This window comes from Cornus florida, unplaced genomic scaffold, assembly GCF_030987335.1.
Source record: "Cornus florida cultivar Cherokee Brave unplaced genomic scaffold, ASM3098733v1 CherokeeBrave_3.0.0_Hap2_Chr11, whole genome shotgun sequence".
NCBI classification, from domain to species: Eukaryota; Viridiplantae; Streptophyta; class Magnoliopsida; order Cornales; family Cornaceae; genus Cornus; species Cornus florida.
This window is the reverse complement of record NW_026775581.1, coordinates 53662407-53682089: the sequence shown is the minus strand read 5'-3', so window position 1 is coordinate 53682089 and position 19683 is coordinate 53662407. Positions and strand designations below refer to the sequence as shown.

General features: G+C 34.8%; 1 long non-coding RNA gene across 6 annotated transcripts; it reads left to right on the top strand.

Annotated features, from left to right (window-relative positions):
• Positions 1–403: 403 nt before the first annotated feature.
• Positions 404–19140, top strand: LOC132280760 (uncharacterized). Of its 6 annotated transcripts, none has more exons than XR_009471693.1 (14): positions 404–441; positions 538–609; positions 3855–3920; positions 4229–4290; positions 9172–10824; positions 12133–12198; positions 15901–16231; positions 16328–16534; positions 16617–16708; positions 16838–16932; positions 17011–17301; positions 17412–17724; positions 18121–18169; positions 18276–19140. It is a non-coding gene; the product is annotated as an uncharacterized LOC132280760 (long non-coding RNA). The 6 variants fall into 6 exon arrangements; XR_009471695.1 differs by lacking the exons at positions 404–441; positions 538–609 and adding an exon at positions 3429–3683 and having other exon boundaries at positions 18276–18682; positions 18822–19140; XR_009471692.1 differs by lacking the exons at positions 404–441; positions 538–609 and adding exons at positions 3429–3683; positions 7781–7883.
• The last annotated feature ends 543 nt before the right edge of the window (positions 19141–19683 follow it).

The following is a 19683-nucleotide window of genomic DNA, read 5'->3' as shown; positions in this document are numbered from 1 at the left end:
ATCAACCTGAAATACTCCTACAAAAATCAGATCAACCTGAAATACAATGCTAAATGCTAAATTGCAGAACTTTTATTTGATTATATTATTATATAATTTTTTTTATATAATTTTTTTTTCTTTTTAGGAAATTTATATATATATTATATATATATATATATGTATATTATATATATGATTATATTATTATTAAAAATATATATATATATTTAGGGCAAATCGTTTCAGCCTCCCAAATAGCCATATATATTTTTAGGGCAAATCATTTCAGCCTCCCCAATCGCCTCCATCTCTATTCTCGTTCTCAGCTCTGAAATTGCCCCCTCTCGCTGTTTCAGTTCAGGTTCGCCGTTCGCAAGCTTCAGTTGTTGGCTCTCAACTCTCAAGCTTGCCCCCCCCCCCCCCCCCCCCCCCTCCCTCTCTCTCTGCAACTGCTAACTTGTATGTATGGATTTTGATTTAATTTTTTTTCTAAATCAACTAATGAAGCTCTGTAATTCTCTGTAATTATTTTCTAAATCAACTAATCCATGGCAGGGGCAACCTCTGCTCTCTTCCTTCTTGACATCAAAGGCCGAGAATCTCTTCACCAAACCCATTGAGAAAGAGGTTCGATTTTTGTTTTCTTTTTTTAATCAAGGTCTGTAATTCTTGTTTTGCAAACTAAATATTATTTGGTGAAATTTTTTATGATATATATATATATATATATATATATATATATATATATGCCAAATCTGAGAACCCCTCCCTCCCTCTCTCTCTCTCTCTCTCTCTGAAATAACAATAGCTATTTCTTATGCTACAATTGGCAAAACTTTTGGCAAAGTTAAAAATTGGCAGCCCTTTTAGCATTGCATTGGAGAGCCCCTTTTGAAGTCTCCTTGCTATATTTTAGAAATAACAGGCCTTTTAACTTTGGATTGGAGATGCTCTTAGAGGTTATTAAGGTCTTTTATTGACCACCCAAATGGCCATACCTCTATCTACAAAACTCCGATTGACCAGAAATTTTAACTCAGATGAAGCTAACATGTACAACAAGTTACTAATAAACTATGTACAACACATTTTGTCACACCTCTCATTTTAGGCTACTTTTCACTATTCGGACTTGTAAAAGTCCACAAATGGGCATAATCGAGTAGTCAAATCCCTAAGGTGGATATGTCATACTACCAATATTTTATTTTATTATTATTATTATTTTTTGACTATTTTTTAATAAAAGTTCATTAATGAGCATAACCGATGATAATTCCCAAGGGCTCCAAATCAATTAATCTAAAAGGTGGACAATCACTTCAAACTAATCTAAATTAATTTCACTATTAAGTCACTTTCAAATTGAGTTTTTATATTGATCAATATTAAGAGGGCATAAAAACTCCATATCCACTTAAATTTTGAAAATCAGTTTCAAATTCGAACAAAATCATCTAAACTGCATTGGGGTGCCCAAAATAAATAAATAAAAAATTAGTGAAACTGAAAAATTGTTTTGATTTTAAATCCTTTAGGACTGTACCAAAAATCATCTGGTCATGATTCCAAAATGGTGGAATTGTAAAATTACGGTTCGGTTCCAATTTGGATCCTTTAGGACCGGATGGGACCGTTTATTATGTGTGTGTATGTATATATTATATATAATATTAATATTGTCATGATGTGATGCTTGAACAATTTATTAATAGGAAAGACTTCAAATTAATATTAGTTTTCAACTTCAGAATATATATTTTACAAGTTTGTTAACGCTTATAAAACTTTCCCTTGTTTGTCCTAATAATATATGTTACTTTTCTGAAAGAAAAGAGTCGATTGGAATGGGTAGTAGAATAAGAGAAAAAAAAATAGGTATGTTTTTTTTGAGATATTATCATACTTGTTTGATTAGAAGATCCATTTTGTGCAGTAAGAATGTGACATTAATTATTAATTGCTTTTCTCATTAAGTCTAAAAAAATTTGTTCATGAGAGGCATTTTCTTTATAGATCGATCTTCTTCTTTTTTTCTTTTTCTTTTTTAATGGCACTATTGACTGGAACAGAGTAAAATCCTGAGAATGTTTAATTACAGGTATAAAATTTTAATGGCACTATTGACTGTAGTACAGGGTAAAATCTGTTTCTCGCCCTATTGAAAGTTTAAAAAAAATACAAGCCATTCCCCCTTTAATCCATCTAAACCTTGGAATATTCTATGCTCTTTTTTTTTGTTTTTTTTGGAAGCTAAATATTGTAAAGAGAGAAAAAGATACAAAAAAAGAATGTACAAGGCCAATGCCCAAACCAATGATCCAGCCCAGGAATAGTGGACAGGGCCCAACAATACAACAACAAAGAGAATAAAACAACTGGTATAAGCCCAACAGCTCTGTTCCTCATTACTACGAGTGTCAATTGGGTAGGTTTGGACTAGGTAGATTTTTAATGGACTAATAACCCATTATTATTCCCCACAAATAAAAAACGGTTTAGAGCTTAAATGCACCGGTGATAAACAAGTACGCCCATTCCAACCCGAATGATTAGCTTAATTAAATTTGATGAGGAACAAGCCTGGAGATTCAGCAAATCCATCTTGGCTGGCTTCAGCTTTCTCGCTCTACTTGGTCTCTCGGTTTCAGGTTGTGGTTTTAGCGTCAGAGAGTAGTAGCTTTGGAGGTTCCGCAAAATTAAGAGGATACAAATATAGTATATATATATATATCGATTCATAGATATACTCCTTATATATGAGAGTTGAATTGAAATACGGTTTGCTTTCTACTTACAAACAGAGTTGGTGGAGAATTCAACTCTGTTTCGATAGTAGTTTTTTCAATTATTTATTTATTTTTAATTTCTGCAACTTTGTATATATGAAAATTAAAATACGAAGAGATTGAGATGGGCTCATAAGTGGACGACTTTTTCAATTTTTTAAATTTTTTTTTAATTTCTGCAACTTGTATATTAAAATACGAGTGAGTTTCATAAAATACAAAAAGAGAGCGGCTGGGATGTGGGATTGTGCACCTCGCTCGGTCAAGTTCTGATACCATTTGTAATGGCCTACTCCACTACATGGATATTGTTCACTTTGAGCCTGAGCCGAACTCGAACTCGCACGATTTTGTTTTTGAGCTTTATCTCAAAAGGCTTTGTACCAATTGAAGATAATACCACCACACATAAGCACTTTATCTTTCCGTTATACGAATTGTGCACCCGTAACTCACTCAGTATGATAGTCTATAAATGTCTCGTACCCACCAATAAGAGCGTCACATGTATCTACAGGGATGTCAATTTATACCTCTCAGCTCCTAGCCATTAAACCCTAGTATGAGAATTAATTTTATACGGTAGGGATGGTATAGGGGTACAATATTGAAATCCGTCGCGGGTCAAGCGGTGGGAACGGGTTCTACTAAACACCCGCCCGTCTTACATACAATTCATTTTTTAATTATATATATATATACATATCATATCTTTTGTAACCCTAGAGCTTGAAAAACCCTGAAGCCTGCCGCCTCACTCCTCAGTCCTCAGCAGTGAAAGACCAATCAAAACTTCTCTCTCTAACCTCTCATCTCCTCCATCACCAAACTCGCCTGCAACTACATCCATTTGGGGCCTAACCAAATATAGAATAAATACAGAACATAAGGAGGCCTTCGCAGATTGTAGTGGTACGTCGCTGATAACCTCTTCAGACTGCCACGATCACTTCCTCTTCTTCTTCTTTTTCTTCTTCGATTTCTATCCAAATATCCTGTTGAAGGAATCTGTGTTCGTTTTGATATGGTTCATTCTTAGTATAATTAAGCTCACTAGTCCAATGTTATTTTGATGGATTCTAGGGTTAGCATTGGGCTTTAACCATTAACAAGGACAAGGGTCAAGAAACATGTCTCCTCGTTCATCAGGTAACAATCTCCTACCTTCCAAAATTTTAATTGGCATTTTTAGCTATTCATTACACTTATTTATTCATGTTTTACATACTGATTTTTTTTTTTTTTTTCTTTCTTTCTTGTTTTTGTTTTTATATATATATATATATATATATATATATATATATATATAATATTGTTCTGATGTGATGCTTAACAATTTTTTAATGCCAAAGATTTTAAAGTTCAAAGTTCAAATATTAGTTTTCAATTTCAGAATATATGGTTTACAAGTTTGTTAACGCTTTTACAACTTTATGTCTTTTGTCCTAATAATATAGGTTACTTTTCTGGAAGAAGAGAGTTGATGGGAATGGGTGGCGTCGGCAAAAAAAAAGAAGAGGTATGTATTTGTTTTTTTGAGATGTTATTATATTTGTTTGATGCTCCATTTTGTACTAAGGATGTGAAATAAATAATTTCTTGCTTTTCTCATTTATTCTAAAATCTGCATTCTCGACTGGCAGAAAAATCCTAAAAATAATTAATTTCAAATAGAAAATTTTAATGGCACTATTGACTGTACATGGTAAAATCCTAAGAATATTTAATTACAAATAGAAAATTTTAATGGCACTATTGATTGGAACATGTAAAATCCAAGAATATTTAATTACAAATAGAAAATTTTAATGACACTATTGACTGGTACATGGTAAAATCCTAAGAATGTTTCTTTGCACTACAAGAAAAATAATTTTTAACCACCCCAATAATGTTTGAAAAATAATTTTTAACCACTCACTTTTTACCAGGGTTCGCGTGGACCGTGGTAGAAATGGTCTTTTACCACAGTCAATGTAAAACCGTGGTAGAAATTATATTCTACCACGGGTGAGCCCTTGAATTTTTTTTTTTTTTTTTTTAATCTCTATGCGGGTCTTATTCCCACTAATATATTTTGTATGGCCGTAAAAAAAAATTAAAAATTAAAAAATTATATGTTGGTACACAAAACACACCCACACATAAATTTTTTCTCCCATTTCGATCAAAACCGGCGACGAGACTCCTGCGATTACACCCAAACACGCCGGGATATCTATGACCATACCGGGATATCTCTGACCATGCCGGGATATCTTTGACCACCGGGACGCGAACACGCCACTTTCTTTCTTCCTCCAAAACGAACCGAGCCCTAATATCTCTCTCTAACCCCTTTCAACCCCAAGTCCTAAATGATAAGACAAGGCTCAGAAGCAAAACCTTGAATATTGTGTTTGAAGCTCCTTTCTCTCCAAGCCCTAACCCCCTTTCTACCGAAGCCCCTTTCTCTCTGATTTGAAGCAGTATGGAGTCGTGGAAGCAATCTTTGTGTAACAAAGATCATTTATCCAAGCCCTAACCCCCCCTCTCTCCCATTCGAAGCAAACTTTGGCGTCAAACCCCTGATAACCGAAGCCCTAATTTATTGTGTTTGCTTCTATTGTTGATTTGAAGCAAGGATCGATTAATTTTGAAGATTTGGCGTAAACCCCCGATGAGGTTTATTTTTATCATTCTTAGTATTTTCTTTTCTTCTATTTGAAATATTAACGTCATTTGTGATTGGACTGGTACCATCAGAATTTTGAGAAACTTGTGAGGACTTATCTATCATTTCATCCTGCAATTAATGTTAGAATTGAGAATTAGAATTGAGATAAATGTAATAGCCTAAGAATTTAAAGAAACCTGCTATTAACACTGATGTTGTTTCTGTCAGTTTTCAAAATAAAGGCTGAATGAGTATATAGCAGGTACTCATCTTTATGGAATATATATTCTACATACTTGCATCACTATGTTCAGCTTTTTTAATGTAACATATATTCTAGGCAAAATGAGAAATCGCTTCTATTTTAACTTTGTTCTTTCAACATCAAAGTAAAATCTAGTTTCTTGGAAGCCCACTCTCTTTCTTATCTGAAAATACATATAAATCATTTTAGTCTAAATGAACTTTGAATCAATAGCTATTTGATGAGTTTCCATACAGCAGGATCAACTGACTATGCTTACGCTTTATAGACCGACCTTTCTAGACATTCTAAAAGGAGATACAACCGCTCAGCTGTTTATAATAATCTGCTTTTCAGTCAGGAATTGATCCTCCTAATTGTTGAACACCTAAACAAAACTATGGGGATTACTAAACCTACAAATTAAATTAAGTTTTACTTCTCATAGGGCTGGAATTGATGAAGCTTTCAGTAAAGTGAGGAACAGAGGCTTTGAATTTGTTCAGAAAATAGAAATTTAGCTCAACAAAATACAATGGATTTTAACGAAGATATAAGGAACAAGAAGGATTGTTATTTGTCAAAGCAAACTCTGTTGCACAATGGTACCAGTAGTATTTCTTGTTGCTATATATATACGTATATATATATATATATTCCAAGCAATATTTTACCTATTTCCAGCTCCCCACACTTTAAATTTTTCGGAGTTTATTTTCACATCATTTTCCATGTATCTTCTTTCTACTGTTTTTATTAGCTATCACTGTCATTTGAATCATATTAATCCTTTGTTTCTCTGAATGTCTTCTTCTAGACAATATTGTGTTCTGAATCATATTGATTACAATTCCTTAACCAGAAAATATAGAGAAAGAAAAGCACATTTAATTCTGGATGCTCTTCTTGTTCCATGCTTTTTTTACATGCATGTGTTTCTAGGTTATTATTTAAGTCACATCAGAATATGGAATTTGAACTGCCTAACACAGTGATTGAGACAAGCATGTGACACCAAATAATCAATTGTAATTTTGGTCTCTATGTTATTTAATTTGGTCCTCTTAAATATTAATTGTTGGACTGTTATTGTGAATTGATGGCTAGCCAAACATCTTTAAACCTGTCCTACACACTGATTACCAACCAACAGAATAGGCACCTTATCATCTCTCTGTACCCCTGTATCTCCAAGCCTTTAGAAGCTTCTTCAGCCTTATGTTCGCTCCATTTTAGCAGTTCAAAAAATCAAGTTTCTTGTCCAGTTCATGCAAGATGGAAATTCCTTTTCTGCATGTTGGACATACTGGGCAATCTATCATGAAACGTGACCACCCCATTGACCTACCACCGAGATCTAGCATTGCCCCAACAAGCTCCAAACCAATCTACTTCTGTGTTAGCCTCTCTGCAGCTAGCCCAAGCCTTTTTGAAAGTTATTCCTCCACCATCCCATAGTAAACAGTCTTCCCTGTTATAGATTGGAATGGTAGTCAAATAATCTCTACTAGGATGATAGAGCCCTTCTTGGAACAAATCCATATTCCATCTTCCATTAGCCAAAAAACAGTTTATAGTAGTAGAATCCAAATGCAGCCTTAACCTTCTAACCACTCTATAACCAAATCTTTGGATCAAGGTTTGCCCATCACACCAAGGATCAGTCAAGGTTTTAAAAAGCTGCCCATTCCCCACTGAGAAGTTAAGATGCTGTTGGATAATATCTCTGGTGTTAATCATGTTTTTCCAAATAAAAACCCTTGGAAGGACATTCCAATAAGAGGCATGATGTAGGTATCTGTTCTTAAACCATGGAACCCATAACCTGTCTTTGCTCATCAGAAAATCCCAGGTTAATACACAGTGAGACGCAGTCTGCAGATCTTTCAATTTTCAGATGCCTAGCCCCCCTTCAACCTTTGTTATTGTGATCTTGTCCCAGCTCAAGAGAGGCATTTTTTTGATATTATCTCTACTAGCCCACACAAAATCTCTATACAATTTTTGAATATGATTTATCGCAGCTATTTGGATCTGGAATACTCTGCACCAGTATAAACAAATAGGCGTAACAACAGACCTAATCAACTCTATTTTTTTCTGCAACAGAAAGCAAATTTGTGTTCCATGCAGTGAGTTTTTGAGTGATCTTATCGACCAATGCAAGACAATGATTTTGCTTTAAACCAGAGGAACATAAAGGCAAACCCAGGTATTTCAATGGTAGCAACTCTTCTTTACATTGCAATGCAAGACAATGATTTTGCTTTAAACCAGAGGAACATAAAGGCAAACCCAGGTATTTCAATGGTAGCAACTCTTCTTTACATTGTAGCAGATCTAGAATAGGCCCTATTTGTATGGTCCATTAGAAGATGGGGTGGTAATTGATGGTGATGGTGGTGACGTGTCTGCGATGTGTGAAACTGGTGACATATAAGCTTAAGTGGCAGAAAAAGCCGAAGATTTTATTGTTGAATCGGTTGCCTTGGATAAGAGGTCCAACCTAGACCTTGACACTCTTAGCTTCTCGCATATACCTAGTACCGAAGGGGGTCAGCTAGGATCCATTTGCTTGCACTCTACATGATACTATAAATCAATAGCAGCCTTCTGACCTTCACCCATAAACAAAAAACTCCATACTGGTTTGGGATAAGGTGGCACCAACTGTTGTAAGGAGGAGGACTGATCCTCCTCTATACCAACAAAACTCTCTCTTTCCTCGCTGAAACCCTAGCACTGTGAAACCCTAAATGTAGCCTCTATGGTATTTTTCCTCCTTTGCAGTTTGCAAGTACTAAAGTTTTCTGCATTATATCCGACCTCATAGTATAGAAGGTTAACATACCAATTGAATTGTACAACTCTGCATAAAGCGTAATCAGAGTTGCGCAGCGGAAGCGCGACGAGATCTTGGGATGGTATTAGTGAATTTAGTGTGATTTCCCAAGATATAAACTTTTTTATTTATTTTATTGATGATAGAATTATGAATTGGCCTTGCAATTAAGAAAATTGAAAAATTAAAAATGGTAAGGTAAATAAGATACTATTATAAATAACCATATGAGTTTTCCTAGTTGTGCTTTAAACTTGGTGAGAGAACTAAACATTATGCGAAATGTGTTTTCACTCTCTAATCTATGGTAAACTGACACTTCAATGTTTGGTTCTTGACTTGAGTGCATACACAATTTGAGTGGTCTTGGATTTTCTCTTAGGAATTTATTGCTTTATGGAATACAGGTTTGGGAACCAGGTAGCCTTTCTATTCTTACAGTATAGTTTAATTGCATCCTTTGAGCAACTGCATTGTTGTGTTTGTGTTCGATGATGAAGATAACTTAAACATTATGGTATTGCTAATAGAAAAGCTACTCCATTAGACTCTTAACAATACTTCCCAAAAATCTTTAATTAACTTAAACATTTCACCATTGCCAATAGAAAAGCTACAATTTTGCTGTTCGATCTAACATAAGTTTTGCTGTTTTCAGTTCCATATTCTGGAATTTGAAAAGATTCCCCTTCTACGACTTCAAGCACACCATGCGCGAAGGAAATGAGGTGGCTGATCAATTAGCTTCCATGGGTTTGGAGATCGCCAGGCGACAGAATAAGCTTGCAAATAATCGATATTCTGAGGAACATGCTATGGGAAGATACAGGGATCTATTGCAGCACGAAAGAGGCTTGTTTGCAGGTTTCCCTTTGTGGATGAAGTGCTAGTCCATTAGTTTGGATACACTTTTTTCTCTCTCTTCAGTATTTCATTTGTTCACTATTGGATATCAAAGCAGTAAGCAGTAGTAAGCCGCAGTAAGAGTAAGAGTAAGAGTAAGAGTAAGAGTAAGAGTAAGAGTAAGAGTAAGCAGTAAGCAGTAAGCAGTAAGCAGTAATTTACTATGAACATGCGTTTCCCATTCAAATTTATCTGTGAGATGCATATGCATATATGAAGATTGGGTGTATGAATGTGTTATGAGGATGGCGGCTTTTGAGGAGAATCAAAAAGGTCGGCTTCTTTCATTCCATGTATGCCAGAGGGTAGTTGAGAAAGTGGAGCTAGAAAAGTTTGTAACAAACCAGTTTGTTGCACTCATCAAGTCACTTAACCGCAACCACAGTTTCCCAAGCAAATGGAAAATCAGCAAAGAGATGATCAGTAGTGTCTTCTGCAGCAAAACAAAGATAACAAATAACCACCACTGTATGTCCTCTATGTCTCAAATTACACAAGGATTGGACTCTAAGCATGCAGCCACTCCAAGATAATTTGTGCCAATAAACATGAGGCTTGTGAGGTGGTCGGACTGACACCCACACGGTCTTGAAGCAAAACTTACCATTCCCCGACGAAATATATTCAGTGCATTGCTTAAGAAGCAGAAAGGGCAGCGAACTCTCCCAAGACTCTAGAGATGTGCATAGCAGATCTAGAGGTCATCTGGACGAGAAACCTTTAATCCCACCCTATTTGGTATACGGACTTCAATCAGATGTGCATTCACCTTGGTAGCCATCATATTAGAAAAATATTCAGTAACATGAAGAAGCTCTTGCTGGTCTGCAACCAACCTCCTCCTAGCATCTGAAACCTGATATTGAATGGAACCAAAGGTAGTCTTGTTCCATTCCTTTAAGACTCGAAATGTCTAACTGCTTAAGAGAAAGATGCACGCTGTTTGCTTACAATACTTGCGGTTCTTAAAGAAGGTTTGTGATGCTTAATATTTCATACTTTTTGTATAATTTTTTTTTAAAAAAAAATTCACATTTGCACTTGTAAAACTGTTATGCATAAAGAGGACAAGGCTAAATTCAGATTCTTGAGTTGATAATTTATTCGAGTATATGTATAACGTGGTTGTGATACTCTCTATTATAGCAAATCGAGTATTGCTTGCTCAATCATTCAATTACCGATGTAGCACACGTTAACCAGAGCAATTCTATTTCTGTGAGATTATGTCCTTATTATTTTCATTAGGCTGATAAATCATTATCTCAGGTCAAAGGCTTGGCAAAGCAATTACCATGTTACAGGCTTGATTGGATCAATTATCTAAAAAAAAAAAAAAAAAAAAAAAAGCATTTACCATGTGTTGGAATGGATGGCATAGTTCAATATTCCAAAGGCCTGAATCCAGGTGCTGTTCTCATTATTTATTTCGATAAATTGTTGTCATGTTTATATAATTTAGAGTTAGAAACATAATATAATTTTATGTTTTTGCTATTAGAATTTTGCTTTTATTGATATTTAATAGACCAAACACAGAAAGAGAAGAGGATGCTCCTCACACAAAGTGCCAAGCTCTTCACATGTGAATAGGAATATCTGATAAAATATACCCAACAAATATGTTATGAGGAAAAAAAAAAAAAAAAACCCGCTGTTTGAGGAATAAACACAAGTAATCACGAAGAGATATACATGGTCTATCCAAATTTTAGGGTTACGTTCACGGAGCACACCGAATAATTTTACTATGAAAAAGATGAAAAATTATAATAAAATTTTTTCTTGCATTCTTTTCAATTGCTATGGTGTTGACACAAATTAATCAATCATACAAAACAACCCTCTCTTCATATAAGTTATTGAAGTTATACCTTAAAATCTTATTAAGGTTTATATACAGTGCCAAACAATGGAACATAACTTGTTCTACAAAGTCCAAAACCATTAAGGCAATTTCCGCAACTTCCCAAGGAGTTTGGACTGGTCCAACTTTGATTTTCTCCAACGTTTGAAACCTACTGCTTGAACGCCGGGACTGGTCCAACGTTTCTTTTTTTCTTTTTCTTTTTTAATGGCACTATTGACTGGAACAGAGTAAAATCCTGAGAATGTTTAATTACAGGTATAAAATTTTAATGGCACCATTTACTGTAGTACAGGGTAAAATCTGTTTCTCGCCCTATTGAAAGTTTTTAAAAAAATACAAGCCATTCGCCCTATTGGGATGGTACGGGTAAAATATTGAAATCCGTCGCGGGTCAAGCGGTGGGAACGGATTCTACTAAACATCCGCCCGTCTTACATACAATTTATATATATATATATATATATATCATATCTTTTGTAACCCTAAAGTGTGAAAAACCCTCAAGCCTGCCACCTCACTCCTCAGTCCTCAGCAGTGAAAGATCAATCAAAACTTCTCTCTCTAACCTCTCATCTCCTCCATCACCAAACTCGCCTGCAACTATATCCATTTGGGGCCTAACCAAATACAGAATAAATACAGAACATAAGGAGGCCTTCGAAGATCGTAGTGGTACGCCGTCGATAACCTCTTAAGACTGCCACGATCACTTCCTCTTCTTCTTCTTCTTCTTCGATTTCTATCCAAATATCCTGTTGAAGGAATCTGTGTCCGTTTTGATATGGTTAATTCTTAGTATAATTAAGCTCACTAGTCCATGTTATTTTGATGGATTCTTATTTGTAGGGTTAGCATTGGGCTTTAACAATTAACAAGAACAAGGGTCAAGAAACATGCCTCCTCGTTCATCAGGTAACAAACTCCTACTTTTCAAAATTTTAATTGGCATTTATAGCTATTCATTACATTTATTTATTCATGTTTTACATACTGATTTTTTTTTTTTTTTTCTTGTTTTTGTATCTATATATAATATTGTTCTGATGTGATAGCTTAACAATTTGTTAATGCCAATGATTTCAAAGTTCAAATATTAGTTTTCAATTTCAGAATATATGGTTTACAAGTTTGTTAACACTTTTACAACTTTCTATCTTTTGTCCTGATAATATAAGTTACTTTACTGAAAGAATAGAGTTGATGGGAATGGATGGCGTAGGCAAAAAAAAAAAAAAGAAGTAAAAAGGTATTTTTTTGAGATGTTATTATACTTGTTTGACGCTCCATTTTGTACTAAGGATGTGACATTAATTATTTCTTGCTTTTCTCATTTATTCTAAAATCTGCATTCTCGACTGGCAGAAAAATCCTAAAAATAATTAATTTCAAATAGAAAATTTTAATGGCACCATTGACTGGTACATGGTAAAATCCTAAGAATATTTAATTACAAATAGAAAATTTTAATGGCACTATTGATTGGAACATGTAAAATCCAAGAATATTTAATTACAACTAGAAAATTTTAATGGCACCATTGACTGTTACATGGTAAAATCCTAAGAATGTTTCTTTCCACTACAAGAAAAATAATTTTTAACTATCCTAATAATGTTTGAAAAATAATTTTAAACCTACGCGTGGACCGTGGTAGAAATGGTCTTCTACCACGGTCAATGTAAAACCATGGTAGAAATTATATTCTACCACGGGTGAGCCCTTAATTTAATTTTTTTAATCTCTATGCGGGTTCCCACTAATATATTTTGTATGGCCGTAAAAAAAAATAATAATAATAAAAATAAAAAATTATATGTTGGTACACAAAACACACCCACACAGAAATTTTTTCTCCCATTTCGATCAAAACCGGCGACGAGACTCCTGCGATTACACCCAAACACGCCGGGATATCTCTGACCATGCCGGGATATCTTTGACCACCGGGACGCGAACAAACCACTTTCTTTCTTCCTCCAAAACGAACCAAGCCCTAATATCTCTCTCTAACCCCTTTCAGCCGCAACTCCTAAATGATAAGACAAGGCTCAGAAGCGAAACCTTGAATATTGTGTTTGAAGCTCCTTTCTCTCCAAGCCCTAACCCCCTTTCTACCGAAGCCCCTTTGTCTCTGATTTGAAGCAGCATGGAGTCGTGGAAGCAATCTTTGTGTAACAAAGATCATTTATCCAAGCCCTAACCCTCCCTCTCTCATTCGAAGCCCCCATTATCCAAGCCCTAACCCCCTCTCTCCCATTCGAAGCAAACTTTGGCGTCAAACCCCTGATAACTGAAGCCCTAATTTATCGTGTCTGCTTCTATTGTTGATTTGAAGCAATAATCGATTAATTTTGAAGATTTGGTGTAAACCCCCGGTGAGGTTTATTTTTTTTTATCATTCTTAGTATTTTCTTTTCTTCTATTTGAAATATTAACATCATTTGTGATCGGACTGGTACCATCAGAATTTTGAGAAACTTGTGAGGACTAATCTATCATTTCATCCTGCAATTAATGTTAGAATTGAGTATTCGAATTGAGAGAAATGTAATATGCTTAAGAATTTAAAGAAACCTGCTATTAACACTGATGTTTTTTCTGTCAGTTTTCAAAATAAAGGCTGAATGAGTATATAGCAGGTACTCATCTTTATGGAATATATATTCTACATACTTGCATCACTATGTTCAGCCTTTTTTAATGTAACATATATTCTAGGCAAAATGAGAAATCACTTCTATTTTAACTTTGTGCTTTCAACATCAAAGTAAAATCTAGTTTCTTGGAAGCCCACTCTCTTTCTTATCTGCAAATACATTTAAATCATTTTAGTCTAAATGAACGTTGAATCAATTGCTATTTGATGAGTTTCCATACAGCGGGATCAACTGACTATGCTTACACTTTATAGACCGACCTTTCTAGACATTCTAAAAGGAGATACAAAACGCTCAGCTGTTTATAATAATCTGCTTTTCAGTCTGGAATTGATCCTCCTAATTGTTGAACACCTAAACAAAATTATGTGATTACTAAACCCACAAATTTAATTAAGTTTTACACCTCATAGGGCTGGAATTGATGAAGCTTTCAGTGAGAGTGAGGAACAGAGGCTTTGAATTTGTTCAGAAAATAGAAATTTAGCTCAGCAAAATACAATGGATTTTAACAAAGATATAAGGAACAAGAAGGATTGTTATTTGTCAAAGCAAACTCTGTTGCACAATGGTACCAGTAGTATTTCTTGTTGCTATATATATATATTTCAAGCAATATTTTACCTATTTCCAGCTCCCCACGCTGTAAAATTTTCAGAGTTTATTTTCATATCATTTCGTGTATAATTCATATCCAGCGACTCTGTTATACACAGTTCTGAAAGCTTTACGCTTCCAAAGGAAGCCATTGCATGTCCGAAATCACTTCAACACAATGATCAGTGTGCAAACAAAAAAAAATCCAGTATAGATAAATTTACACACTTCTCATTTGAGCCAAATTCAAATTGAAGAGTATAGCTAGATACTGTTAGTTAGCAGTGCTTGACACATCATGGGAATCAACGTTTTGAAAACAAAGAAAACATCTCATTGTCAATAATACATGTTATTAATTAAGATTGCTAAGAATAAACCAAGGGAAGGTGTCATTTTCTGAAAATTCAATGACACCGTTCAAACAAGTATGGTGCAAACCCATTACTATAATCTAATACTGTAATAAATTAAAAACATAAAATTAATATAGTATTACTATTATCATTATGGTCTTCACTTTCAAATGTGGTCTGTTCATTTTGAAATTGGTAATAAAGTTGGTAAATACATATCATCCAAACACTATTTTGAAAGGAAATTGAAAATCAAATGGAGTAGTAAAAAATATTTATATTCCCAAATTAAGATATGTAGCATACAAACTCTAAGAAAGAAACGTGAGTTGAGCAGCTGCTTCAACCATTCATAGACTTCGAGATCGACTTTTCCTGTGTGTGTGTGTGTGTGTATACAATCAGGAGAGAATTGAAACTGCAAGAGAGAGAAGTTCACAAAAGAATGGGAATGTCACGCTGTCTTTGAGTTTGTATACTGCATATCCTAATGAAGTTACAATTGTCAAAGGGGCACATGGTTAATGCTTAATGCTTGCTTGATTATGGGTTCACTTTTGGAGGGTAATGAGGAAGGAACTACATGTGACCTGATGGCCCTTGAATTTATTTTTTGTTTTTGATACTATATGATACTTCAAATACTTCATCTTCCTTTCCCTGGATCTGCAAATTAAGATTGGCTAGAACAAAGGGACTTAGCTGTTATGGTCTATTACACTTGGAGGAAAGAAACAAAAAGATTCACAAAGTATGATCAAAGCATTTTTATAGTTAACTTACATAATTCCTAGTATAGTGAGATGATGATTGAATTGAATCCTAGCGTTACTTAGTTATTGTATGCATGCACTTGATATTTTTTGCCAATTTCATATTGCAGATTTTTGAGCTTGTAAATGAGCATCAATGGATTTTTTAGTTTTTTCATTTAAGTTTCTCCACTTATGGTGTATTTTGGTGTTATATTTTCTTCAATTGATTTGCATGTACTTGAAATGAAGTATTCCAAAGGGACTGGGAAAAGACAACAACTGGAGCGTCGATCAATTGAGGCTTCACTAGATCGTACACCCTCAGCCTTACCCATTTCTGATGGGGGCTCAAACTCTACTCGTACACCTACTTCTCAAGTGGGAAAATCAACAATAGCGGGTCTTACAAAGTCACTACCTAAGAGGGCTCGTGTGGAGTTTAACGACAAGGGGCATGCAATGGGGAAATTGGAAATAAATACAAATCTGCCCTTCCAATACTAGCACGAGAGATGGTGCCCGTAACTATTGAATCATGGAAGGAAGTGCCAAAAAATTTGCTTGAAGCGATAACGTACAGGTATATTTCAAAAGGAATATATAAGCACAAATAGGAACACTCAGTTTCCCTGCTACTTTTTCTTTTTTGTTTTTTAATATTGTCATTTCATTGCAGAAAGATTTTGATGTTGACAACAGTCATTCCTATGTCACATTTCAAATGATGGGAGCTGCCTGGCACAGACATAAGTCAAATTTAACAAATAATTTGCTAGAGGTGGGAAATAATCTATGAAAAATACAACTCATGAAGTCTGAAAATGTGCCCACAATGGAGGAGTGGCAAAGATTTGCCCAACAACGTTTATCAGCGGCGCATGCTGTGAGTATATAGAATTATATGTCTTTTTTACCTCTTTTTTTTCCAACGACTTATTTAAAAAAAATGCAATTTTTATTTACAGTTGCTAAGACAAAAACAACAAGAGTTGCAGGCTAAAAATGAAACCCCACACACAATGAGTCGAAAAGGATATAGTGGGACTGAAGTGGGATGGTAATGTCAAAACTTTTAATGCTTTGTTTCATCATTGTTTAACTTGATAAAATACTTAAAACTATGCTAAAGAGAGATGGTAATGGCATTGATTTAAGTATTTTTTTCCATATTTATGTTCTTATGTAGAAAAAAAAGTCAAAAGCACCCGATGCAATTTTAAGAGTGGACGTGTGGATTGAAGGGATGGAAAATTTATAAATCAAACGGTGGAGGAGATATTGGTAAGATATATTTCCTTTTTAGTTTAAGTAGCTGATTATTTATATACTTTTTATATTAAACAAATATTATTATTTCAGAGAAAAATGCAAGAGTATACCCAGACAACTCAGAGTTCAGGATACGATGATGATGCACTCACGGCTGTAATAGGTCCTGAACATGGAGGAAGAGAGAGAGGTCTTGGGTTTGGGGTAACACTAATAAAACTGAATGCCCAAAATGGTGCTTGTCGAAAATATGAGAGGACGATTGATGAATTGCAACAAAAATTGCGAATGCAAGAACATACAAATCAGCAAGTGCAAGAGAAATTACAAAGACAAGAGGAAAGGGAAGAACAAATGATGCAACTACTTTAATCAACCTTTGTAAGAAATCTCTATAAATTTGATACAAAATCTCTCTAATTATAACAGTAATTATGAGAAGCATTATTTACTATTTTTTGTTTTTTTTCCCATTATTGTGCTTGGGACAGAATGCTAACTACCAGTCCTCTCCCATTGCTTCACCTCAAGTCTCACCTTTTGAAGATTTTGTCGGCAAGAGTTGTGAGTTGTTGCATTTTGATGGGTCGGAATCAGTTGTCGCCAAGGGTGAGATTGATTCAACGGATTCAAAGTCTCTCATAGGTTCTGCTCTACTTGGTTCCGAATGTTGGAAAGTATGGATCACTGAAATCATTGATGTCAGTGTGCCCTTGTATAGGCCTGAAATTCGTTGCTTTGATTTGAAAGAGGCATATGCTAAAACAGCTACAATTGCATGGCCTATCAAGTACATCAAAATTTGTAAGTTATATGGCCTTTCTGCTTGATTATGGGTTCACTTTAGGAGGGTAACGAGGAAGGAACTACATGTGACCTGATGGCCCTTGAATTTATTTTTTGTTTTTGATACTATATGATACTTACTTCAAATACTTCAGCTTCCTTTCCCTGGATCTACAAATTAAGATTGGCTAGAACAAAGGGCCTTAGCTGTGTTATGGTCTATTACACTTGGAGGAAAGAAACAAAAAGATTCACAAAATAAGTCTTAAAACTCCTCGTGTTGACTAAAGATCAAAGCATTTTTATAGTTAACTTACATAATTCCTGGTATAGTGAGATGATGATTGAATTGAATCCTAGTATTACTTAGTTATTGTATGCAGGCACTTATTTTTTGCCAATTTCATATTGCAGATTTTTGAGCTTGTAAGCAGGTATTTTCATTATGTCTGAATGCACTGAGGTAAGCATCAATGAATTTTTTTAGTTTTTTCATTTAACTGTCTCCACTTATGGTGTATTTTGTTGTTATATTTTCTTCAATTGATTTGCATGTATTTGAAATGAAGTCTTCCAAAGGGGCTGGGAAAAGACAACAACTGGAGCGTAGCTTCACTAAAGTGTACACCCTCAGCCATACCCATTTCTGATGGGGTTCAAACTCTACTTATACACCTACTTCTCAAGTCCCTAACCATGAGGACCAAGCAACAAAGTGGTAAAAAAGGGCAGGGGAAAATCAACAATAGCCGGTCTTACAGAGTCATTACCTAAGAGGGCTCACGTGGAAAGGGCAGGGGGAAATCAACAATAGTTACCTAAGAGGGCTCGTGTGGAGTTTAACAAGGGGTATGCAATGGGGGAAATTGGTAATAAATACAAATTTGCCCTTCCAATACTAGCACGAGAGATGGTGCCCGTAACTATTGAAGTGTCAAAAAATCTACTTGAAGAGATATTGAAGGAGAACGTACAGGTATTTTTAATACTCAGTTTACAAATTTTGATGTACTTGATAGGCCATGCAATTGTAGTTGCTTTAACATATGCGTCTTTCAAATCAAAGCAACGAATTTTAGACCTATATAAGGGCACACTGACATCAATGACTTCAGTGATCCATACTTTCCAACATTCGGATCAAGTGGTGCAGAACTTATGAGAGACTTTGGATCCGTTGAATCAATCTCACCCTTGGCGACAACTAATTTTGTCCCATCAAAATGCAATAACAAACAACTCTTGCCGACAAAATCTTTAGAAGATGAGACTTGAGGTGAAGCAATGGGAGAGGACTGGTAGCTAGCATTCTGTCCCAAGCACAATAATAGAAAGAAAAAAAAAATGTAAATAATGCTTCTCATAATTAGTGTTATAATTAGAGAGATTTTGTATCAAATTTATAGAGATTTCTTACAAAAGTTGATTGAAGTAGTTGCATCATTTGTTCTTGTCTTTGTAATTTCACTTGCTGATTCGTATGTTCTTGCAATCGCAAATTTTGTTGCAATTCATCAATAGTCCTCCCATATGGCCTTCAGTTTTATCAGTGTGACCCCAAACTCAAGCCCTCTCTCTCTCTCTCCCTCCATGTTAGGGCCTATTAGAGGCCTGAGTGCATCATCACCTTAACCTGAACTCAGTTGTCTGGTTGCATTTTTCTCTGAAATAATAATATTTGTTTAGTATAAAAAGTATATAAATAATCAGCTACTTAAACTAAAAGGGAAATATATCTTACCACCGTCTCCTCCAGGCTCCACCATTTTATTTATAAATTTTCCATCCTTTCTTGTATGCCCTTCAATCCACATGTCCCTCTTGAAATCGCATAGTGTGCTTTTGATACATATATATATATATATATATATATATATATATATATATATATTTACATAAAGAACAAAAATATGAAAGAAAAATATTTAATCAATGTAATTACCGTCTCTCTTTAAGCATAGTTTTGAGCATTTTATC